The sequence below is a fragment of the Pleurodeles waltl genome, chromosome 6, assembly GCF_031143425.1.
Source record: "Pleurodeles waltl isolate 20211129_DDA chromosome 6, aPleWal1.hap1.20221129, whole genome shotgun sequence".
Lineage (NCBI taxonomy): Eukaryota > Metazoa > Chordata > Amphibia > Caudata > Salamandridae > Pleurodeles > Pleurodeles waltl.
Genome location: NC_090445.1, coordinates 626,535,540 through 626,561,096, shown reverse-complemented (window position 1 = coordinate 626,561,096; position 25,557 = coordinate 626,535,540). Strand labels below are relative to the sequence as shown.

The 25,557-nt window shown below is 47.1% G+C and overlaps 1 long non-coding RNA gene across 1 annotated transcript in view; it reads right to left on the bottom strand.

The window, feature by feature from the left end:
* Positions 1-9,874: 9,874 nt before the first annotated feature.
* The window catches only part of LOC138300081 (uncharacterized), a 102,087-nt gene continuing 86,404 nt past the window's right edge, over positions 9,875-25,557 (bottom strand). The window contains exon 3 of the long non-coding RNA XR_011204872.1: positions 9,875-9,935. This is a non-coding gene — a long non-coding RNA (uncharacterized lncRNA). The remainder of the gene's footprint in view (positions 9,936-25,557) is intronic.

Below are 25,557 nucleotides of genomic sequence, written 5' to 3'. Positions count from 1 at the left end.
AACAACATGAACTAAAGCTAAACATAGACTAACTCAACCTACTGCCTAAACAAATATATATATTTTTTGTATTTTTTTAAATTAAAAACATATACCCCTATACATAACCCCCCAAACACTCCCTAAAAAAAAAAAAATCCTAAACCCCACCCCCTAACTATATTATGTCCTACAACTAACCTACTCTATGCTACCTAACCTATGCCTACACACCTAAAACTATTGACAATGGACACTAGGGGAAGGTACTGGGAAGAGGACAGCTTCCTCTTAATGTATTTCAACAGTTTGTAGTTCTGTGCATTGCCCTCCTCCAGTTTGGCCAACCTTGCTTTCACCTCTACTATGTCCTTCTGCATATCTGCTTCAAAGGTTGAGCTAGTGGCCGCTGGTGATGGTTGTTGCTGGGGTGCTGGTGTTGTATGGGCTGTGGATGTGGAGGGGCGGACCTGCTGAGGCACCCATGACCCTCTGCTTTGAGGTCACACTCTTCTTGGCAATTGTTGCAGAATGTTTTGCTGGTCCCCCACGTGGAAACGCCTGCCACGACCCTGAAGTCTTCTCTCTTCTGTACCTTTTGGCCATCCTGTGGTACCCTCCTAGCACCTCGCAGATGTGCTTGTATCACTCTTTCCTCTTTTCAAAGGCATGCTTGTGTGCTGGAGTCATTGTGGCCACCTAAATATGAGACCATGTCATCAAATAACTGCCTTGGGTAGAGGAAGAAAAAGCATGCAATGTAACAGCATCTTCAGATGACACCACATTTTGTCCACCGACATCCTAAAACAATGTCAAGACCCAAGCATATACCAATCTGCCTCCCAATCATCTACAATATATTGTTTATGCTTCAAGGATAACGGGTATCCAGTTTTGCACACAATCTGTGCACAAGCTTAATACATCTCCTAAGTACCAGGTAAACACTCACCATGCACATCTCATACACACATGATGTGACCATGCTCTCTCACAATCATCCTGTTGGATAGATCATGTAGGTTCTTCTGCACTACAATCCGTAGACATGTCCCACCTCCATCTAGAGAAGAGCAGCAATTTCTAAGTGTACTCAACTGACTGTTGGCCTTCTCAAAAAGCTCCTTGGATGGCTGGTGCCTCTCTACATTTCTTAGGAGTAGTGAAGCACCGGTGGTGAAAGTGTCTCATTGATAAGTCCCTCAGAGACATAAATTGTACCATGTCCAGAGTTAATTTGTGCAACATGTGGCACATAGGCCCTCATTACAACCCTGGTGGTAAATCACGCTTTCCGCCGTGCAGAAGACCGCCAACGTACCGCTGTGGCAGCGGAATTCCGCTACAGGTATTACGACTCACAGCTCGGAATCCACCACAAATACAGACACCCACACAAGTCCGCCACACCAAAGGTCAGTGATAAACTGGCTATTCCAAAACCTACACCGTACCACCAACAGGAATACGCCCACAGTATCATGACCCACAAATCAACACGGCGGTCTTTCAACTGCGGGAATCCATTGGTGGTACACACCGCCACGCTCAAAATACACACACATTTACAAAACACCCCCACATTGCACAATTCAAAATACACTCACCTGAGACACATACACACACCACACCCACACACCCAATCCAATATAAAGCACACACCCACATCACCCACAAACCCTTACAACCACAATTGTGAAAGAAGGCCAGAGAGAGAGACTACCTAACACAACACCAGCATCCACAGACACACAACACCATCACTTATACAAAATCCACGCACCTCAAACAACACACACCAACACATTCCCTCACACATCACAACAGACAGCACCTCACACATCACCCACACCACATCATGGCACCTCAAAAACACCCCAGGTTCTCTGGGGAAGAGCTCAGGGTCATGGTGGAGGAAATCGTCTGGGTAGAGCCACAGCTATTCGGATCACAGGTGCAGCAGACGCCCATTGCAAGGAAGATGGAGCTATGGAGAATTGTCAACAGGGTTGACGTAGTGGGACAGCATCCAAGGACACGGGATGACATCAGGAAGAGGTGGAACGACCTACGGGGGAAGGTACATTCCGTGGTATCCAGACACCAGATTGCTGTACAGAGGACTGGCGGTGGACCCCCCCATCCCCCACAACTAACAACATGGGAGGAGCAAGTCTTGGCAATAATGCATCCTGAGGGCCTCGCAGGAGTAGCAGGAGGACTTGACTCTGGTAAGGCAAATCTTTACTACTTTATCCCCCCCACCCCACCTGCATGTCATCACATACTCCCACCCTCACCCTCACACCCATCACCCCAACAACCCACAGATACCCCACTAACACAATACACACAACCCAAAATCAAGTCAAGCCCTGCATGTAACACCAATGCATGGACACCCATCACCAAAGCATGTCCATTAGACTGACTCACTCATGCTCCAAAATCACCAGTCACCCAAGGGCCACAGCAATAATGCAAGCACAGGAGTAGAGGGTAACTCACCCATTGCACAAGATGGCACACACAGATACTAACATTATGCATTCACACCCCAACAGGACCCATACCCAACGTCACCGGACCGGAGGTGCCAGACATATCCAGTCCCCCAACAGAAGAGGCCCACAGTGATGACAGCAGCTCTGCACGCCTGGATCAAGATGACCAGCCCGGCCCATCAGGGACCTCGCGACAGTCGGTTCACCTGACACAGTCACAAACCACCTCAGGAAAACCACCACAACACCCACACAGCGGGCCCATCCCACTGTCCCCAGGACATGTCAATCAGCAGTGTGTCCACCACTACAGGGATCCCAGGCAACCCCACTAACACAGGACGATCAGGGACCTGGGGGCAGTGGGCACACGGTTCAGGGGACAGAGGCACAGGATAACAGGGAAGCTGGGAGGACTGCTGTGCAACAGGGGAAGGACAGGCCCAGGGAACCCACTCTCCATGAGGCACTCTCCAACATCATGGGAGCTTACCACCATTCCTAGGAGACCATGGGCATGGTACTGGCCAAGTTTCAGGAGACCCAGCGGCTGCAGGAGGAACACTACCTGGGGATCAGGGAGGAGTTGAAGTCCATCAGCACCACCCTGGTCACCATTGCAGGGGTGATGACAGACCTCCTCAACACCATGAGGGACACAGTGGCACACCAATGGGCCCCTGACACTAGCCAGGACAATGAACAGCCCTCCACCTCCGCCGGCGCTAGTGGACAGGAGGCACCGCCACCAGCACCCCACCCCCTGCAGAAAGAGAACCACCCTGCAAACGGTCCCTGAGATCCAGGAACAAGACAGAGAACATTGCCAAGACCCCGCCAGGAAATAAAAAAAACCTGAATGTCACTCTTCTATCCCACTTTGTCACCCTGTCCACCTTAAACTGATATTGCTCCACTTCCTATGCCCCATTGGACAATGCACCTGTGAGACAAATAGACTGGATTCTGCCAAGGACATTACTCCACCATCCCCCCAGCCCATTTCACACCCTCCTCCACTTATTTGCACAGAAATAAACACCCTTGAATCACAAAACAATCTGGAGTCTGTCTGTGCTTTCACTAATGTGTAATTGTAAAACCTCTGGAATATATCAATGTCAATGTACTTGTTTACATACCAATGTAACACAGCTGTAGGCCAGCAGTAAACATAGGAAAGGGCACAAAGTGGGACCCAGATCTGTGAAATGGAAAGGCAAAGTAACAAGTCAGGGTCCATACACTGAGGGAACATGACAGACTTATGCTAGCTCCAACAATAGTATGAGATGTGGGAAGCAGTTACATCTTCTTACCTGTGTCTCACTGGAAGTATTGCATGATGATGTTGTTTCGGTTGTCGACATCTTCTTCTTCTGCCTCCTCTTCTTCACTGTCCACATGCTCCACAGCTGCCACAGGGCCACCATCTAGCCCATCCTCCTGCAGAAGAAGCAGCTGGCGTCCCAAAGCCAGGTTGTGCAGCATACAGCAGGCCGGGATATCTGGCACACCTTCTTCGGTGAGTAGTATACCGAGCCACCTGTAAGATGGAGGCACCGGAATCTAGCCTTCAGGAGGCTGAAGATGCATTCTATAATCCTCCTAGTTCGCCCATGTGCCTCATTGTAGCGTTCCTCTGCCCTTGTCCTGGGATTCCTCACTGGGGTCAGTAGCCATGACAGGTTGGGGTAACCAGAGTCACCTGCAAATGTCGAGGGACAACTGTTAGACAGACACTAACCCTTAGGGACAACCCCATACCCAGACACCTATGTCAGCTGCGTTGGGACCTTGGGCTCACCTATTAGCCACACACGGTGCCTCAGGAGTTGCCCCATCACATAAGGGATGCTGCTACTCCTCAAAATGTAAGCGTCATGCACAGAGCCACGATACTTGCCATTCACATGGGAAATGTACTGGTCTGCCAAAAACACCATCTGCACATTCAAGGAATAGTAGCTTTTCCAGTTTCTGTACACGTGTTCATTCCTGCCGCGGGGGACAAATGCCACATGTGTACCATCAATGGCACCAATGATGTTGGGGATATGTCCCAGGGCATAGAAGTCACCTTTCACTGTGGCCAAATCCTCCACCTGAGGGAAAACAATGTAGCTGCGCATGTGTTTCAGCAGGGCAGATAACACTCTGGACAACACGTTAGAGAACATTGGCTGGGACATCCCTGATGCCATTGTCACTGTTGTTTGAAAAGACCCACTGCCCAGGAAATGGAGATCAGGCAGAACCTGCACTAGAGGGGGGATTCCTGTGGGATGGCGGGTAGCTGAAATCAGGTCTGGCTCCAACTGGGCACAAAGTTCCAGGATTGTTGCACGATCAAGTCTGTATGTGATAATGATGTGTCTCTCTTCCATTTTCAACAGGTCCACCAGGGGTGTGTACACCGGAGGATGCCGCCATCTCATCACCTGCCACAGCAGATGTGCCCTATGGAGGAGAACAGCGAGCAGAGGTTCATCTAACACTTACGTATCACAATGTGTTATTTGCTAAAACCTTAGAAAATCGCAATGTGCCGGTATCTGTCTGTATTCCAGGCCTAGATAGATGTGACGCAGTTTTTTTCCATCCCACATGGCCCTCTGAAATGGCGGCTGCCTGACCTGTAAGGTGGGACAAGAAGAAATTAGGTAACTGTGCTGGCGATGTACACCGTCGCGGTGGGCGGTCGAAGACCGCTGCACAATTCAGCATTGGTTAACATTGGGCCCTATGAGTCCCAGGAGCCAATCACGATGTACGCCGGCAGTGACAGTACGCACCGCCGCGGACGTGGCCGCCATTTTCCTACTGTTCACTCACTTGATACCTGACCTTCAACAGGAGAGAACCTACACTGCAAGTGCTGCTGTGACCTGTGTCTGGAAGCGAAGATGGCTACATCCCGGGGAAAGGCCCCCAGCCTTCACTTCGGAGGAGTTTGAGAAACTGGTGGATGGGGTCCTCCCCCAGTACATGCAACTGTACGGTCCTCCAGACAAACAGGTGAGTACACTGTGAGCATGGTGGATGGGACCTGAGTGTATGGAGTGTTGTGGATGGAAGAGGGTGGGGAGGGGGACAGGCCAGCATGTCAGGATTGTGTGTGTATGTATGGCTGGGCCAGGGTGGGAGGTGTTTGGCAATGTGTGAGATGAAATGTACGGGCTAGAAACATCCATTTTTACTTCACTTTTCCTCTAGGTCAGTGCCCACCAGAAGAAGGGTATTTGGCGTGCCATCGCCAAGGATGTCCGGACCCTGGGGGTCTATCATAGACGGAGCACCCAATGCCGTAAAAGATGGGAGGACCTGCTCCAGAAGACGGCGGAGGCCCAATGGGGAAGGGGTGCCAGGCGCACCATGACCCCCCTGATATATCGGATCCTGGCGGTGGCCTATCCGGAGTTGGATGGGCGCTTGAGGGCATCACAGCAGCCACAAGGGGGTGAGTACACTCTAATTCAGCTGACTCTGCACGCTTTACGAGGTGTCTGGGTGGTCGAAGTGGGCTGTAGGTTCCCCTAGGCCAGGGTGAACTTGGAAGGCTAGGTCCCTTGTTAGGCAGGCTCTGTAGCACCCCAACCCCACTACTGGTAATAGCCATCTACACCTAGTCAGGCTCCTGTGACTTCCAGGTGTGCAGCAATTGGGCTTAGGCCTCGTCCCCCATGGGCATGTGAATTTGCTAGGAACCGTTAGTGCATGGCTTAGTATCTTTAACAAATAATAACAAGTTACAAAAAATATAAACATTTTATTCCTAATGGCATATACATCATTAGAAAAAAACCATCACAACACAGACTCCAGACTCACTCACAACAGGACAACAAATTGGACAATTCTAATTACCAACAAACATAGACATATATCAATACAAAAAAATACATATACATATCAATGAATTATCTAATTTCAAAATAGATGATATATAGCCAAGCTATATTCAACATATACAATTAAGCAATTTTCAATCATTTTATATATTTCTTTGCTTTCTGTTATGTAATGTAATTGCAAATAATCTTTTCACAGTTCATCAAACATATACCATCACTATACTTGTGGGAGTCTTTATATTCCAGCGTTCTTCACATATATATTAATCGGCCACCCTTGGTGTTCCGTTTTTTCGCGGATGTTCCAAACTTCACTCCCCCAGATGCCACTGCAACTGTGGTGGAAATTTACTAAAGCAAGCCTTAGTATTGATTCACAAAGTCTTTAAGCCAGCCGTAATAATAATTGCCAACGCACGTTTCGGTGGACTCCGTAATAAATTGATCCTTTAAGCCACCTTCCTCAGGGCCACAAATAAAAATTCATCAACAAGCTGGAAATATCTCCTTTCATTTAACTGCGCACCATTTCTCAAGGCAGAAATCGAATCCACATTTCACGTCCTAAATGATATCTCCAATGAAGCTAATTCTCCTCACAGGCACTGCTCAATCATCCCAACAGACAAAACCACTTCCGTGGCGCCCGATGTCACCAATGCATGGCTTAGTGCAGAGGGCTGCTCCCTGCGTGTTGTGTCCGCAAAAGGTAGTGGTGTTGCATGCACTGAACATGTGTTTCTTCTGTCTTTCCCCCCCTTTTTGTTTTGTCTCCCTGTTCTTGTGTGCAATAGCATCATCTGGTGGAGGAACAGTGGCAAAGGAGCAGGAGGGAGCTGCAACCCACTTGGCCCTAGAGGGTGAAGCAACGGAATCTGAAGCCACCAGTGGGACACAGGGCGAGGGGAGCCCATGACGGGGACAGGAGCATACACCAGCGACAGCTCTGATGGGAGCTCCCCTGCGGTGGCGGGCACCTCTGTGCCCACCCGCATCAACAGGTACAGCCGCCACCCCCTACCAGCACCGCTCTCCCAGCAGCCTCTCAGCGTGTGTCCCGTGCCTGCTCACCCAAGAGGTTGGGCATCTCCTTCGCCCCAGGCACCTCAGGCCCTGCCCCAGTCAGCCCTGCTGACCTCAGTGAGGAGGCTATTGACCTCCTGAGATCCCTCACTGTTGGGCAATCTACCATTGTAAATGCCATCCAGGGTGTTGAGAGGCATTTGCAACAAACAAATGCATACCTATGGGGCATTCATTCTGGGCAGGTGGCCCAACAGAGAGCAATTCAGGCTCTGGCCTCAGCACTGATGGCTGCCATTGTCCCTGTGTCCAGCCTCCCCCTCCAACTTCCTCCACCCAGACCCAATCCCCTGTACCTCAACCTATTCCAAACCTGTACAGCGGCGAACACCGCAACCTGCACCGCCACCAGCACCGCCACCTGCCCCGCCATTGCACAGCCACCAGCACCGCCACCTGCACAGCCACCTACACCGCCACCTGCACATCTGCAGCCTCAGTAACAGTCCCCAGCATCTTCCCCAGTGGGCACGTCCTGCTGTGTCCCTCAACAGGTGCTGACACATGCACTACCGCCAGCACCGCCGCCAAAGACACCGCCACAAGCACTGCCACCAGCCCCACGACGTGCTCGGACAGTGGCACCACAGCTGACATGGTTACCATCCCCAGTGGGCAGCCGTCCGAGGCTGGAGGAGACTTCCTGGACCCTGCCCAGCTTCCATGAGGCATGACTCTCATCACTGTTTGCACCTGCAGGTGGAAGGCGAAGCGCAGCAGGGTGGGGTATGTCTCTGCCTCCATGGCGTATCATGCTACCTGTTGCTAGGCAATCTTGTGCCACACACACCCAGGTGAGGGAATGGGACCTGCCACACTGCATGTAGAGCACTCTGGGCACAAGGCCTCCTCCAGGATCAGTGGAGGACGACATCCACTACCTCAGTCCTTGGCAGGATGAAGCACTCTGGGCACAAGGCCCCCTCCAGAACCAGTGGAGAAGGACATCCACTACCTCAGTCCTTGGCAGGATGAAGCACTCTGGGCACCAAGCCCCCTCCAGAACCAGTGGAGACTGTTATCCACTTGAGAGACTGTGGCTTTGCACTCCCCAGGATAAAGCAGTGGGCATACCACCCACTTGTGAGACTTGAGAGACTGTGGCTTTGCACTCCCAGGATAAAGCAGGGGTCAAACCACCCACTGGAAAGACTTGAGAGACTGTGGCTTTGCACTCCCCAGGATAAAGCAGTGGGCAAACCACCCACTGGAAAGACTTGAGAGACTGTGGCTTTGCACTCCCTAGGATACAGCAATGGGCATGGAGCCCCCTCGAGGAGCAGTGGCGTCGTGCGTTCATCCGGCTGAGGTGCCCCCCTCCCCTTCCCCCTGAGGTGCCTGTTTATTTTCGATCTGATGACCCTGCAGTGTTCTCTCTGTTTCGAGTCAGGTATCTTGTGTGGGGTTCGTCCACGCATTTTGGGACCACTGGTCCACGGACAATGATTGGTACAATATCCGGACTTGTGCTGTTGGTGTACATATTTGTATATACTGATTTTTGAACGTTCACTATCTGATTTTTCATGATTACAATCATTTAATATTTTCCTTGCGTTCTTCCAGGGGGTGGGGGGTGTATATGTAATGTTGCTACATGTATTTGTGTGTATGGTGTTGTGGGTGAGGGTGGGGGTATTGCGTGTTGCGTGTGTGTGTCACTCTCTTTTCCCTCCCCCCTCCCCTGTGTTGTAGGTGCAGTACTCACTGTGGTCGTCAACGGCGTCTGTCCTGCTCCTGATACAGCAGGAGGAAGACCAACCTCGGCAGTACGTGTAATTCGGGCTCCATGGCATCCTGGTTCCTCGTTGGGTGTCGAGAGGTGAGTAGTTTCCCTTCTGTGTACTGTTTCCGCCGTGCTTTTGATAGCGTTGGTTCCGCCCAAGAAAAGGTAGTGGATAGGCCTCTTGTAATACAGTGGGCAGTAGTTTGTCCTCCGCCTGGCTGTTGGCGGTTACCACTGCGGTGTTTTTTCTACCGCCATGGCGGTCGGAGTGTTAAAGAGGCTGTCTATGTTGGCGGTTTTCGCCATGGTCGTGGTTCAATTCTTTTTTCCGCCGGCCTGATGGCGGTATTACTGCTGCTTTACCACTGTCCACCAGGGTTGTAATGAGGGCCATAGTGCAGTAACATGTGATGTGACTAATCTGTTGGCAACAACCATACATTTCAGAAAGCCAGCACCACTACATATCTTGACTGACATCACTGTGTTTGTGGGAATAATTACATTTTCCAAAGACTCACAAATCCATTGAATCACACATTGGCACCTGTGCATCATTCAACTCATTCCACATCCTCAACACACCATCAGACATGATGTTGATACCCAAGGATAGATGATGGTGTCTTTATTGGCACACATGCCATTTGAACATGGCATTGCACACATCATACCCTGTCACACACAACCCTTGATCTACACATGTGACACAAGGTAACACTTACTGGCTGCATCAGGGGTCTTCAAAACGGGAAACCTCACCAATAGTGTAGGGTGGAGGTCCACCTACAAAACATGACAGGAAGGCACAGCTGTGTGATTGTTGAACAAAGAAAAGCATGGACAACTGTAACACATTCCACTTGTTTAGCTGAGTGATTTAGTCAACTTAGATTCAGGAATGACCATCCTCTCTCAAGCACAGACTAAAAGACTGTAAAGTAGGGGTGAAAGTAAATTCACTTTTCCATGTGTGCAGCAAAGAAGACCTATTACATCTCTTCCTGTGCATATATGTCATGTTTTCTAATATGCTTTGTTTTTTGTTTTTTTGAAGCATGACAGCCTTGTGTGGATTTTCCCATGAAAGCTGACAATGCATGAGGACTTAGATTAGATGAGCAGGTGCAAGGCATCATTTGAGTGATTTGCTATGTATGGAGAACTACTGTATGCGTCATTTATTTGACACATGATGGGAATGCGTGGATTTTGTAGTAAAGGCTGACTGGGCACCCAGATTCACTTTCCTAGTTACAGGGGCTATGCATCTTTGTTGTTTGTATGGTAGGGAAACATGTGTATGCATGTGTATTTCACTGAGTACCAGTAACATGGGAATGTGTTACCATATGTTTGTAGGTGTGTGATGCATGGGAGGACTGATACTGTTTGAAAATGTGCATGTGTATGAAGACCATTTTTCACATACAGGCTTCCACATGTTACTGTGAGTGTACATATGTGATGGAACTCATAATGTGGGCCTACCAAATTGTCATGTCAGAATTCCCACTGTAGGTTTCACAACACAGCGTGAGATAGGATGGGCCATGTGGAAAACATGTTCATGCATATGATACCCTTGACAAATCGCAAGCAAATGATGCTATTGACTAAGGCTGGGTTAAGATCCGTTAACCCATGACAATATGAGTGCAAATATGTCCACAATCTGCTGTGTTCTAAGGGCCAGACTTCATGATGTAAAGCATCACGTGTAACATATAATTCTCCATGCATGCAAATTGTTGGAGATGGTGTGCTGACATGTGTCATTGTTGGTATGTATGTGACATGTTTGTATGTGAAAACATATGTTGTATGTATGAAAAGTGATGCATACTACAGTGGTGTGTTCAGAGATTTGACACTTACCAATTCTCTATTCCAGTATGGATATATGTAGGCCATTGTCTCAAGGCTGTGTACTCATATATGTGTTAACTATGTTTCCCTATGTGGGAACATTTGTACTGTTCATAGGTTTGTGAGTAATTATGTAAATAGTTACATTTTGTTAATATGCAAATAGATGGCACCAAGCCTGGTTCACCTAAGTGGAACATGTGTGCTAAGATTTATGAAGTATATGTTTAGCACATACACTTGGAATGTACAATGACTCAAACTTTATTTGTATTGCCAGATTTACATAGTTGCATACAATCTGCACGGCAGGGCTGTTCTCAGGCAGTGATGGTATCCTAGTCATCAGTGCTCGGGTGGCACTTTGTATGCCCACACAGGGCCATTGTTGCATCTATTGACACAGGTTGACTAGGGTTACCTCTACTCAGTTCAGTGTGCACAAGCAGCAGGCCCCTGACTGTGTCAAGAGTCAGTGGAGCCTCCATGGGGGGGCGTTGGTTGGGGATCTGCCATCCTCATGATTGATCATCAGCACTGCGATGCACAGTCACCTGTAGACACACACCTGCACATTTGTGGTCCCATGGGCAAGTATGTTGTGTTATATATGGGGTTGTTGCTGTCAGGCTTGCCCAGTTATATACTGAGGGCTGGCAGTTTGTTTGTGTTGGACATGTCCCATCATTTGCTAGGGTGTGACATTACTTGGCATACATAGGTGAGATTATTCCTATAATGCTTGGTTAGGTCATTGATAGATTGTGGAGCTGGGTCATGTCTTTAGACCCAGGGTACAGATACTGTCATTTGTCGCTAACATTTGTCATACTTATTTGTGCTGGCCAAGCACATAGTTGTAGTCATTGCCAATGTGACTGGAATATGTATTTACATACACATTCTCTGGAATAATTTCTGCTCATTACCCTTAATACCCATCTTTGTCATCAACGTTGTCCCTTCGTTCATGCACAGCATAGTCAGACTTGTGTACTTTGTAGATGGACACAGCCTCTTCTACAGGCTAAGCAATAGGATCCCTCCCATTTCCAGGCTTTGCTAGATCACATGACTGCCCCCCACACATTACAGAACACCAGCCACAGCACTTGTGTAGTGTCTGAGTGACCTCTCTCAGCTGTCCATCCACATCATTTATTCAACATGAGCACGCACTCACATCTGCATTCCGCAACCTAAGTCACATTCACCATAAGTGTATTTTGTAAGTATGATTACTCATGACAGCTATGAGTAGAGGCGATGCAACATTCAATCTATCTGCCTCCTTCATCACATGTACAATTTGGCAAGGGTCTGTGACTTGTTTGGACATTGCTTGACTTACATGCACACACCAAAATGGATTGTGTGTGAGAGAACTAGACATTTAGGAGTTTTAATCAACGTATGTCACTCTCTCTTGGTCAAACATGTGAGTGCCACTGAGGAGTATGTTTTCAGTTTTCATGTAGAAAAGTGTCATTTAGACTTTGCTTCGTTACCTAGCAGATACAAACCTGCCATTGTGGGTAATCACTGCATTTTCCTAGTTAGGCCATACATCTGAACAGCAGTCTTCATGTGTATTTCCAGGATTGTTTGAGGCATATGTCAAGCAAATACACTTGTGTGATATGTGTGTGTGACAATTTCAATTGCAATTGATGAAGACTATACCTACATTCCACCCATACATTCATTTGGTAGTGCAATCTTCTAATTTGTTTTTAGTTCCAGACAATGGGGCAGATTTTAAAAAAGTGGTGCTGCACCCAGTGCAGCGTCACTATTCTTGCGCTCCTTAGCACCCCCCTACTGCCACGATGTGGGTACCATGTTTAAAATAAGGTGCACCATGGAGCAGGGTAGGGGGCAATAGCATCTAATTATTTGACGCTATTGATGTACTGTTCAGGTTTAGCTGCCAAACTTTTGGTACTAACCCTGACCAGTACATAGGGGCCCATTGCAACCAGAGGTGTGCCCCTTTTTAATGCCTGCTCTGAGCAGTTGTTAAAAGTAACTGCAACAATGACACAGTAGAATCTCTTTGATTCCACTGCACCATTTTCACAGCCCCCTAACAGGGGTTCACCCCGCCTTGGATATGTTATGTCTGGTACTGGCATAACATTGGGCAAGGAGTTACAAAGTGGTGCAATGCATGCATTGTACCACTTTGTATATCTGGTGCGTCGAATTTGGCCTCGTTGGACCACATTAGCATAAAAAATAATTATGCTAATGTTGCACAAGGAGGCTCTAGGCCCTCTTTAATCTGGGCCTATGTTCCAAAGTTATTTACAACTGTTGTGGTGTTGTCATGCTCTCTGAGATATGGGTGTTAAAATGGTATGTGGTGGTGATAATGAGTATGCCATGAGAAATCAGAGTTAAAGTGATGTTACTGCAGTATTTAAATGGTGAATCTTGGAGTACAGTGTCTATGAGAAAATGTTGTTCACAATTTGTTCTCTTCTGCATGCTCCATCAGCAGTTTGGTTGTTCCTCCTCCTCTTGTAGTGCATCATTGTCGTGACAAGGGGTGGTGTATATAACAGGCTTCCTCTTATAAGAGCTAGGCACCTGAATCTAGATTTTAGGAGTCTAAATGTCCTCCCACCCCATTCGTGGTCCTTCTGTGGCCTTCATTGTAAGACCGCTCAGCATCCATCAGTAGTTGGATTTCCAAAAGGGGTCATGACCCATGGCTGGATGGCGTAATTATGGTTTGCTGCAAAGGAATGTGACAAAATGTGTCAGACATGAATATTTGTTATTTCCTATGTGCCATAGCACATATTTGTTATACTTGGAGATACAGACTTGCATCTGGTATTGTGTGTGTTCCCGTTTGGATGGATGCTGTATTGATGTGTTGTGGTGCACTATCCTATCATGGGTTGTACCTCAGGGACCTGGTGATTGTTAATTAATTTCTGGTCTGACAGTTCACCCATGCCAAATATGTGTAGTGTGGTCTATATTTGACCCTGAGGCCCAAATTTAGAAGGATCTAGCACCTCGTTGTGCCATATTTGCATCATTTTGATTTATGTTAATATAGCCCAACAACGCCAAAATCACTGTGCAATGTTCACAAAGTGGCAGTATGTATGCAGTGCAACACTTTGTAACCCCTTGCCCGCATTATGCCTGCGCTAGGCATCATGTATGCAAGGGGGGTGTTCCCCCATTAGGAGGACTGCAAAAATGGTGCAGAGGAATCTAAGAGGTTCCAATGCGTCATTTTTAGCAGTTACTTCTAACACCTGCACAGAGCAGTCATTAAGAAAGGGCACATCATTGCTTTCAATGGGCTTCTATGTGCTGTGCAGGATTTGCACCAACATTTTAGCACTAATCCTAAACAGTCCATCAATAGCATCAATTATCTTGACTCTATTGCACCTCCTTTGTGCCATGGTGCGCCATATATTGAATATGGCGCACACATGGTGGCGGAAGGAGGACGCAAAGTAGGGCAAGAAAAGTGGTGCTGCATTTGATGCTGTGCCAATTTTCTAACAGGTGGCTCTTGGTCCCTTCACATTAGACGTGCAGAGGAGTGATGGTATGTAAATTTGTACCTATTTTGTGTGTTGTGTGCCATGAAACAGGTGTTGTGCCCTGTGTGTTGCATGTGAATCCCAACCCTTTGCCCTTGAAATGCCTCCCTCAATGATGGAGATGTTGTATTTCAATATGTGCTGCACTATGCACCACACAAGGGAAGGCTGTACAAATGAATATATCAGGTATGTTTTGGTGTTGACTTGTAAATATGGCGCTAGCGTAATTTTTGGGAAAGAAACGCCTATCTTGCATATCATTGTTATTATACGATACAAGGTGAGGTGGTGGTCCGAAAAAAACTATGATGACTCTAAGTCAGGAATTTTGTTGCTCGACTAGTGACAAAATCTAAATATGGCACTGGGTTTGCGCGCCTTTTGCGGAAAAAATAACGTACCTCATTAACATCACATACTTTCACATTGTACATCCCAAAACATTCCAAACACAATCACTATTGGACATAGCTAGAGTGCTCAGTGTGTTTATTGACAGTTGTTCTTGAGTTAAAGGTACAAAGTAATGAGAAATAACAAACGCAAACAGTGAAGGGATCAGTCATGGTGGATGTAGTCATTTTCATTCCAAAGTCAAGTGTCCTACTATCCCGGAAAATGGAAAGTGTATGTAGAACAGTCAACAGAGTGATTTTGTGGTACACAAAGGAGTTACATCAGAAAGAGGTTACTTCCTGGCAGTGGTGGAGTTCTTGGCATCTGCATCTCCTGGATGCTTTGGTTGACATACCCACTTGCGGAGGACTCTTCAGCCACTGAGGCAAGGGTGTCTGAGGTGGGTTCTCCCCTTGGCAGGCCCTCCCTTCCAGTGGCTGCCCCAGATGTTGAAGGGGCTGATGTTAGGGGGCCAGTGGAAGGGGTCTATTGTTGTCCCCTATCCCTGCTCAGGGTGGTGTTGATGTTCTGCAGCAGCCCTATTAGGGAGGCCAAGGTGGCATTGTGAGCCTCCCACTGTTGTAAGGATTCATGGTGGTAATCAGTCTGCAGCTGCTTGATCTCCCTGAGTTCGATAAGTACCTTGCCCATCACGCCTGTGACAGTTGGTATGCTCTCAAGACTTGGTTTATGGTGTCCCTGCCAGACCCACTCCAGCAGCCTCATGCTGCTGGCCCACACCATCCCTCCCACACACCCTACCCTCATGTGCCTGCTCCCTTGGCACAGTTTGCACCCTACCACTTGGTCCAGGTCCATCATTGTCCGAGGTGTTCAGATGAGACTCAGTTACCTGGACTGGGGAGTCAAACAATGGTAGCATCTGTCCTCGGGACACAGGCCTGGGGGCAAATGGTAGCCTGAGATGTTGATGAAACAGGGCTGGGAAGTTGTTGTTGTGTGGGTGAGGCTGACAGGTGCCACCTGACCACGTTCCCCAGATGGGCCAGGGACATTCTCAACATCCACAAGTCCTGGAGCTGTATCCTCACTGAGGGCGTCATCCAGGGGGGAAGTGCCAGCCTCTTGAGGATCTCCATTTTCCTAATCGCAGATAAACCTGTTGAAGTGATGGACAGTATGTTACAGGTTGTATATTGACACCTACTATGACCATTCTCCCTCTACTCAGATACTGAACTGTACTCACCTGAGGGAGTCCCATCTGTATACTATGTGGGGAGGACAGGTCATGCCAGCAATGCTAAGGCCAGAAGACACTGGGAGTGTCACTCTACTCAGCCACAACTATGTACTCACCTTCTATGACCCTCCTCCCTCTACTCAGCTACTGAACTGTACCCACCAGAGGGGATCCCATCTATATACTGCGTGGGAAGGACAGGAAGAGGCAGCAAAGCTAAGGCCAGAGGGCACTGTGTCCCTAAAGTAAAATACCTGCCCAATGTACATCCTCCCACATCCACTTACAATAAAAACAACGCACCTGAAAGGATGACTTATTTATGCTGTTTGTAGTAGTTGGTGTAACATAAATTGAAAGCCCAGTAGGGCCAATTGCTGAAATACCATACACCAGGTCAGTGACCACAATGACAACGTGTTGTTGTCTGTCAATTCATTATTGAAGTATACCTACCTGAGAGGTATCAACTTACAGATCATGGTACACTTGTGATGTGGCAAATCAAGTAGATCCATCTTGAATAGATAAGCCAAGATGCAAATAGTGTGGACAATAAGGACAGCACAACCTGTGTGCAAAATCACTGACAGACAAACAAAGGTGCCAAAATGCCTCATCGAAATGAATGTGGCAGTATACAAATGCACAATGCACTGACCACTTATTGACAAGTAACATGTTCAGCTACATGGTCCTGGATCTGCAAGTGTGGCCAAAACCTTCTCTTCGCATGATGTGAACTGTGGGGCAGGAGGTGGGGGGACACTGACAGTCTTGCATACCGCCAGCTGGTGCCTGGATGCCATGGACGAGACCTTCCCCATGAGGTCGTTCCACCTCTTCCTGATGTCCCTTGTGCGTGGGTAGCTGCCTACAGAATTCACTGTGCCGACTATTCCTTGCCACATTTCTATTTTCCTAGCGATAGTGATCTGCTGGACTTGGGCTCCAAATATATGTGGCTTTACTCTAAAGATTTCATCAACCATGACCCTTAACTCCTCATCGGTGAATCGTGGGTATTTTTGTGGTGAGATGGTGCTGTATATGAAGTGATGGAATTGGGTAGAAATACATTTGTAGGGGCTGTGTGATGAGTGGGTGGTGTGCAGTTAAGTGTGTGATAGTGTGCAAATATGTGTTTGGTGGGGTGCTGTTCAGATGTGGGATGTGTGGCTTATGTGAGGTGGAGTGGTGAATATCCTATTGCACTACAGTTGCTGTGTTCTGAGTTGTGGAGGCAAAGGATTGTGGTGTGTGAAGGGGTGTGTTTTATAGTGTGGTTGGTAGGAGTGATGAGTGTGTGTATATTTGTCAGCTGTGTTGTTTTCAAATCTATCCAATTTGGTATTTTGTATTAGTGTGGGTACCGCCAAGCACAACTGTTCTCACTGCCATTGGAAGACCACCATGATAAGACCACCATGGCAATTTCTGAGTTGCAATAGGTTCGGTGGTTGGTTGTCAGGCTGGCGGTCCCGGGGATCGCACCGTCTCTTTCCTGGCCTCCAAGGTTCTGGTGGAGTTGGGATTTTGACTGTATTTTGGTGGGCTTGGCTGTGTAACTTTTAATATGGCATGTATGACCGCAAACATGGCGTTCTTTTGGCGGCCGCGACCGCATCAGTCTTGCGGTCAGACAGCCAAACTCGTAATCAGCAGCAAGATCCATTGGAAGTGGAGAAAAATTTTAAGGCTTAATTTTACATAGAAATATTTTTTCTCTACTTTAAATTTCTCTAATTCAAAAAAAAGACTGAAGTTTTCAGTTATAAATATGACTCAGTGTCTAAAGGCGACTGGGACCAAAAGGCTTACTGCTTGTAAATGCAACACTTTGAAATTGGAGGAAATTAAAATGAAGAGTTACTCAGTAAGGTAACTTTACATTTTAATTTTGTCCCATTTAGAAGCATTCAGGAATATCATTTTGTTCTCACATTCCAATACTGAGTTGACAAGGACTTTTATTTAAGAGTTAAATTCCTTCGGTGCTTCAGTTCTTCACCTCTGTGCCCTTGGTCATAAATCTGACTCCACATACAGGCAAGCGTCCTCTATTATGAAAAACAAACCATATGGAGGTTTATAAGAAAACAGCCCAACAGAACATAAGACCGATTGGAAGATGAAATATGATAAGATAGAATACATTGATTGACTGGTGCTACCTAAAAAAAGCTAACAGTCCTGATGATGACCCTGGATAGACTGTTCTACACAGATGGGGTTGAAAGGTCAACATATTGATGTTGTGGATTTTTTGAGAAATACTAAAGTGACTTCTGGACATCTGGATGATATTTTTGAGTCCATTGATAGAAGATTGGAATAACCTTTGTTTTTAACCACAGCTTGTAAATATTGCACAGAACACAATTGCACAAAATTCTTGTCACTTTAGTCACTTTCACTGCGCCAACACGTTTAGGAGCAATGTTAATGATTGATTTGGAAGTAAAAATGATTGTTTTTCAGTGGAGAAGCATACATTTTCTATATAAATAAAATATGAATGACTACAGAACTTACACATTTTTGATAGATTGTTGAAAGTGCTTTCCTAGGAAGAAAATGTTGTTTACTTCCCCCTAGAGGACCATTGCTGTATTTACTCGTAAATAGGACTCGCGCATTGCTCATTATCAGGCCCTGTTATCTGCAGCCTGAAGATAATAGTGCAAAATGAACACAGCCTTCCTTTAACTTTAGAAGGAAAATGAGACCATGTGTTTATTTAAAAATGAACTCAAGGCTGTGAGATATTCTGAAGGTGTCAGGGAGCTATTGGTAGCTCATGATCCACTGGTTGGAGACACCTGAATCAGACATTCCACATCCTGCTGTCCCTGGGGCTTTCTAAGGCACACACAATGTGTGGTTTACCCACTTGGGAACCACAGCTATTATGCTTATCTTTCACTTTCAACAGCTGTAAGGGAAACTCCCCACCCACAGGTGTCAAAACATATTCTTGTACTTCACCACCTTCAATCCTAGGAATTGCATGAGGTGTATGATCAAGTGGTTGGGGATTTTTCTTCTCAATATTCATCAATTCTGGAGCCAAATGCAAAGGGGCCTCATTCCCTCTATAGTCCAACAAAGCTTGCAAAGTCATGACTAAAGTATCTTGAACGGGATCAGCATTATTAACATTTTTTTCAAGCAGATGTCAAATGGAGAATAAAATTATTTCCAGGCATTAAAAGATTCAGACACTTGTACATGTTGGCCTGGGTGGTTACAGGATGAATTCACTACAGCCGCCAAGTCAGGAGGATTTGAGGACCCCAGACCTACAGAGGAAAGTACGGATGGGGTACTGCTAAAAAGTTTCATCCCAGGAGGGTGGGACTGACCAGGAGAGTGGACATATCCTCATTCTGGGAACGATTTCTCACTGCGTTGTCCATATAAGGAAGGGTGAAATAATCACCATGGAAATTAAGGTCTTCAAGCAGATGAATAGAAGCTTCTGGAACCACTGACTCTGTGGCTTTTACATCCTTTAGATGTGGAGGAGGGGGTCGGAGAAACAGGATTTGTAGTGGCTTAGGTTTGAATTTCCAAGGGGAATTCCCTGTCCCTAAATGTCTTGTCCTTAGGATTTCTGCCCCAGAGTAAACAACCTCATTTTGGAAGAATAAAGAAATAGGGTTGAGGCTCTTCAGTAGGTTGGCTTGAATGGCCTTATTCCTAAAGGGATTCGATTTGGTCTTTTTACAGGCCCTTAGATTGATTAGCCCGTCTGAACGAAGTTTACGAGCTGTCATATTACTTTTGAGAGACACTGAAAGATAGGCAGAGAGAAATAACAGAACTTCCGGGGATGTTTTTGCCAGACTTTATGATCCACCACAGCAGCATGCTTAAGCACGCCCTCCCTTAGGCCTAGGGAGCAGATGGACTTCCCAAATCTCCTCTGCAAGAGCAAGCTGCACAGGCCTGACGTCAGCTGCCTCCTCTCACTGCAGGGTGCCAAGTGTCTACTGAACACCACCAGGCATGGATCTCGGGGTTAAGTATCTAATTATATCAATTGGGTATTATGGGTCTTCCAACTGCACCAAGCGCAGGTCAAGAATTAATCATAGATCCAGTCAAAACAGAAAGTCCAGTGAAATTCCCTGGTGGGTAGAAGAACCAAGAACCAGGCACTGCTAAATATACTGAAGAAATGACAATGAAATTGAAGGATAAAAGAGATGACACCCCCAGACTTACCTCCGCCTCCACAGGGCTGCGTCCTCCACCACTGCTGATAAGAGACCTTCAGGTGTTTATTTAAGGATAAGGTCGAAATGAAGCTTTCACACAATAGCTGGTGGATTCCAAAAGGCTTGATCAAGAGAATACAGTAAGAGCACTCCCAACAGGCTGTCCGTGTGCCTTAGTTACCCCCTACTCTTGGTAAATCTGCCCCGCTGCATGCCGTGACCCCACTAGCTCCCCATGGTAGCGGAAAACCAGCAAACAGCATTTGTACTAACAACAGAACAGTTGAGTTTCTTCTCAGACAGCGGCAGAGTCATTGGAGGCAGAGGAGAGAAATATTCAGGGCCTTGGAGCCCAGGGTTTTCAGTCTCTGAAAAGCATATAACTTGTATCTTGTGGCAACCAAAGCGGCAACAAAAGAAGCAAAAACACTGATTGTTCCTGCTGCTGCGATCACGTTGGGCTTAGCAGGTGAGTGCACGGGTGCTGGGCATGAGCATGGCAGCATCGGAGGGAGTTCCAGAACTCTAGACATTCTAATCTAGTTGTAAGCATGCAGCAACCCCCAATATTTAGATGTTAACCACTTGCTAAATAACTATCATCTTCCCAATCACAATATATAGTGTTTTTGCACTAGACGACCTATGGCTAGCACATAAAATAAAATGAATTTGTCATACTATCTAGGAAGAGTTGAATAAATAGATCTTATTAACCATCAATGGCCTGATCAAAGGTGGAAATGGAGCCAACTGAAATGGTATCCACAGCAGTTATTTAGATGCCCAAAACTCAGACACTAGCAGCTGGGTTCCAGATAAACTATTTTTAGCTGGCCAGCTGGAATTTCCAGAAAGGAAGCCATTATCAATTGGCCTGTCCAACAACTTCTCCTAATATGTATGTAAGAACCATTTCAAGACACCCTCTTGGTGATTAATGATCCAAGGTGTTGTAGGAAACCTGTATGAGACAACTTTACGATATAAATATGGTACTTCATGGCAAGTTCTCATAGAAGATTCCAACCTTAGGAGGGGGAGATAAAACTGTTTTGCCACATTATTGTTTCCCATACTTGAGGGTTCTCACCATGACCTCTGGGAATCGAAAATAAATGTTTCATCTTGTTTGAATGGATGAGGGAAGAAGTGTTATAGGAGAGGGACCGCACAGTCTTGCCCATGCTGGCCAGTAACCTGCCCACTGTGCTTTATCTGGGTGTGCCCAGGGCTTGTATGTATGTATATGTATGTCTGTACATATGTATATCATATTTGTTTTAGTGCAAACCCAGCGAAAAGGCAGTTGAGCACTGTACATGGTCAAAGTCAAGCATAAGGTCAATGAGTAAGAGAAGATGCAGCTAAGTTGAAGGTGGTTAATGCATTGTGATGTGTTCTTTAAAGAGGGGCAATTTCAACTATTTTCTATGTTGGAGCATTGCTGGTGCAGTCCTGATGGATACTTGGATGTTGTTCCAGAGCCTAGGTGCAATGATGACAAAAAGGTCTGCTTTCTAGTTTTGTCCTTTTATACAACTTATTCTGCGGTCTGATGGTGTCCTGGCTGCTGGCATGTCGAGATCCACCAGAGATGGTGAGCTTGGCTGCAAGATGAGTGGGGTGCTGGTACTGATGGGTGACATTCTGGTGATGCATTTAGACATAGCCTCATCTAACTACAGCTTTTTCAGATGGAGAACCTCAGCCCTTTGAGACCCTCAGTAGATTTTAGAAGTAGTGGTATTTCACTTATAATCTCAAACATTTAGCATATTCGTATAGAATGGGGCAGTGAACACTTGCCACCATGAAAAGACAAACACTTTCAACAGTATGACTCATGCACAGTTAATATACCACCAACATACTCAACTATCATAATGTATCCGGTAACATTAGCCCTTCAGAAACACCACCTACCGAGCCCAACATATATATCTCATAAACACCATACTCATGTACAGCGCCAGATTTGGGATTGTGCAACTGGTGCAGCCACACTGGGTGCTGGGCTGGGTGTCCTGTGTTTACAAATAACATGGGTTTAAAAACACCTTGGGGGTGATTCTGACCCCGGCGGTCTTAGACCGCCGGGGCCAGGGTCGGCGGGAGCACCGCCGACAGGCCGGCGGTGCCCCGCAGGGCATTCTGACGGCGGCGGTAAAGCCGCGGTCAGACCGGCAACACTGGCGGTCTCCCGCCAGTGTACCGCTGCCCTGTTGAATCCTCCAAGGCGGCGCAGCTAGCTGCGCCGCCGAGGGGATTCCGACCCCCCCTACCGCCATCCAGTTCCCGGCGGTCCGCCCGCCGGGAACCGGATGGCGGTAGGGGGGGTCGCGGGGCCCCTGGGGGCCCCTGCAGTGCCCATGCCACTGGCATGGGCACTGCAGGGGCCCCTGTAAGAGGGCCCCTACAAGTATTTCACTGTCTGCTTGGCAGACAGTGAAATACGCGACGGGTGCAAATGCACCCGTCGCACCTTCCCACTCCGCCGGCTCGATTACGAGCCGGCATCCTCGTGGGAAGGTCGTTTTCCCCTGGGCTGGCGGGTGGCCTTTTGGCGGCCGCCCGCCATCCCAGGGGAAAACTTGAAATACCCGCCGCGGTCTTTTGACCGCGGCGCGGTATTTTGGAGGGCGGAATTCTGGCGGGCGGCCTCCGCCGCCCGCCAGAATTAGAATCACCCCCCTTGTGTGTCCAGCAGTTTTCAGGCAACAATAAAAATGTTAAGATAACTCTGATGCTAGGGATTGTTGTATAGAGATCAGTGTTTTTTCTAGTGGCGCTTTTGACTCATTGTTGGACGTTTTTGCTTATGCAGGGTAATCCCCAATCTTTTTGCCTCCTGCCTCCTAATTTTTCTGACCTGTTGCTGTTGGTTTTTGAACTCTGAGCACTTTACCACTGCTAACCAGTGGTAAAGTGCTTATGCTCTCTGTGTAAATTATATGTAATTGGTTTATCCATGATTGGCATATTTGATTTACTAGTAAGTCCCTAGTAAAGAGCACTAGAGGTGCCAGGGCCTGTAAATCAAATGCTACTAGTGGGCCTGCAGCACTGGTTGTGCCACCCACATGAGTAGCTCTGTAATCATGTCTCAGACCTGCCACTGCAGTGTCTGTGTGTGCAGTTTTAACTGTAAATTCGACTTGACAAGTGTACCCACTTGCCAGGCCTAAACCTTCCCTTTTCTTACATGTGAGGCGCCCCTAAGGTAGGCCCTAGGTAGCCCTAAGAAGGGTGTAGTGTATGGTTAAGGTGGGACATGCAGTGTTGTGTTTTATATGTCCTGACAGTGAAATATTGCTAAATTAGTTTTTCACTGTTGCAAGGCCTGTCCCTCTCATAGGTTAAGATGGGGGCTACCTTTAAATCTGATTAAAGTGTAGATTCCCTTTGGGAGCGGATGGACATGTGGAGTTTGGGGTCTCTGAGCTCACAATCTAATAATACATCTTTTAGTAAAGTTGATTTTAAGATTGTGCGTTTGAAAATGCCACTTTTAGAAAGTGAGCATTTTCTTGCTTATACCATTTCTGTGACTTTGCCTGTTTGTGGATTCACTGTCTGGGTAAGTTTGACAGTTGGGCTGGTTGCACCTCACCCTAGACAGTGACACAAAAGGAGCTGGGGTGTAGTCTGCATTTCCTGATGAGCCATCTGTGCTAGGAGGGAGGGGAGGAGTGGTCACTTACATCTGAAAGGGCTGTGTCTGTCCTCACACAATGCAGTCTCCGACCCCCTGGTGAGTGTCTGGGGCCTGGCCAAGACAGGATTTCACATTCAAAAGAGACTTTACTTTTGAAGTAAGCCTACTTCAAAGGAGAAATTGGGTATAACGAGGGCACCCAAAACCACAGAATTTAGATCTCTGCTGGACATCAAGAGGAACCTCTGCCTGGAGAAGAGCTGAAGAGCTGAGGAGAAGTGCTGCCCTGCCCATGACTGTGCTTTGCGCTATCCTGCAGTTGCTGCTTCTGCCAGAGTAAGAGGGCAAAGACTGGACTTTGTGTGCCTTCCATCTTGTGAAGAAATCTCCAAGGGCATGATTTAGAACTTGCCTCCTGTTGTTTGAAGTCTCAGGGACAGAAAAGACTTCTCTCTGCCAGCACCTGGAGACTCTGGAGAGACTCCTGCTCTGCCAAGTGGTGCCCTATCCAGTCCCTGGGCCCTTGAAAAGAAAGCTGGTGGAAATCCAAGAAAATTGACTTCGGACGACTTCGGACCGACTCCGCTGCTGAATCCGGTGATGCCGCCTGCGACCAACTCCGTGAGCTTCGCTGGAACGCGACGACCTTCGCCGGCCCGACGCCACTGCAGCCCCACTGAAGTCCACGACTCCGTGGAAGTCGCCGCACCACATCGTGACTGACACCGCTCGAAGTGCGCAGATTCAACGTTTCGCACAGACGCCGCAATCCTCAACTTCGCGTATCGACTTGTTTTCACTCTTCACCAAAGGTACTGTACTTGGGGGTCTACGTGTCCCCGTGTCCGGCGTGGCTGGTGTCCGCTTGTTGGGAACGACTCCGTCACGACGGTGTATTAACACCTCATCAAAGCATTTTGTGTTTCTAAGCGCTATTTTTGAGTTTAATCTTTAAAAATTCATAACTTGACTTGTGTGTATCGGATTTTTGTCGTTTTGGTCTTGTTTTGTTTAGATAAATATTTCATATTTTTCTAAACTGGTGTTGTGTCATTTTGTAGTGATTTCATTACGTTACTGTGTGTGTTGGTTCAAATACTTTACACCTAGCACTCTGAAGTTAAGCCTACTGCTCTGCCAAGCTACTAAGGAGGTAAGCAGGGGTTAGCTGAGGGTGATTCTCTTCAAACCTGACTAGAGTGAGGATCCCTGCTTGAACAGGGGGTAACCAGACTGTCAACCAAAGACCCCATTTCTAACACTCATCATAAAGTAAAACAGAGGGTAAATATGCCTGCTGCGAAGAAGTTTTACCCTGCAGATCACAGAACTGTTTTAATGTCGATAAGTCAGTGGTTCACTTCTTTCGTCAGAGAGATCCTTTTGTTACTTGAAGATCATAAGTTACTCTCCTAATACAGCACAGTGACCTATTAACTGTCATTAAATAGCTGCATGCAAACTGCATTGCATAGTTTGG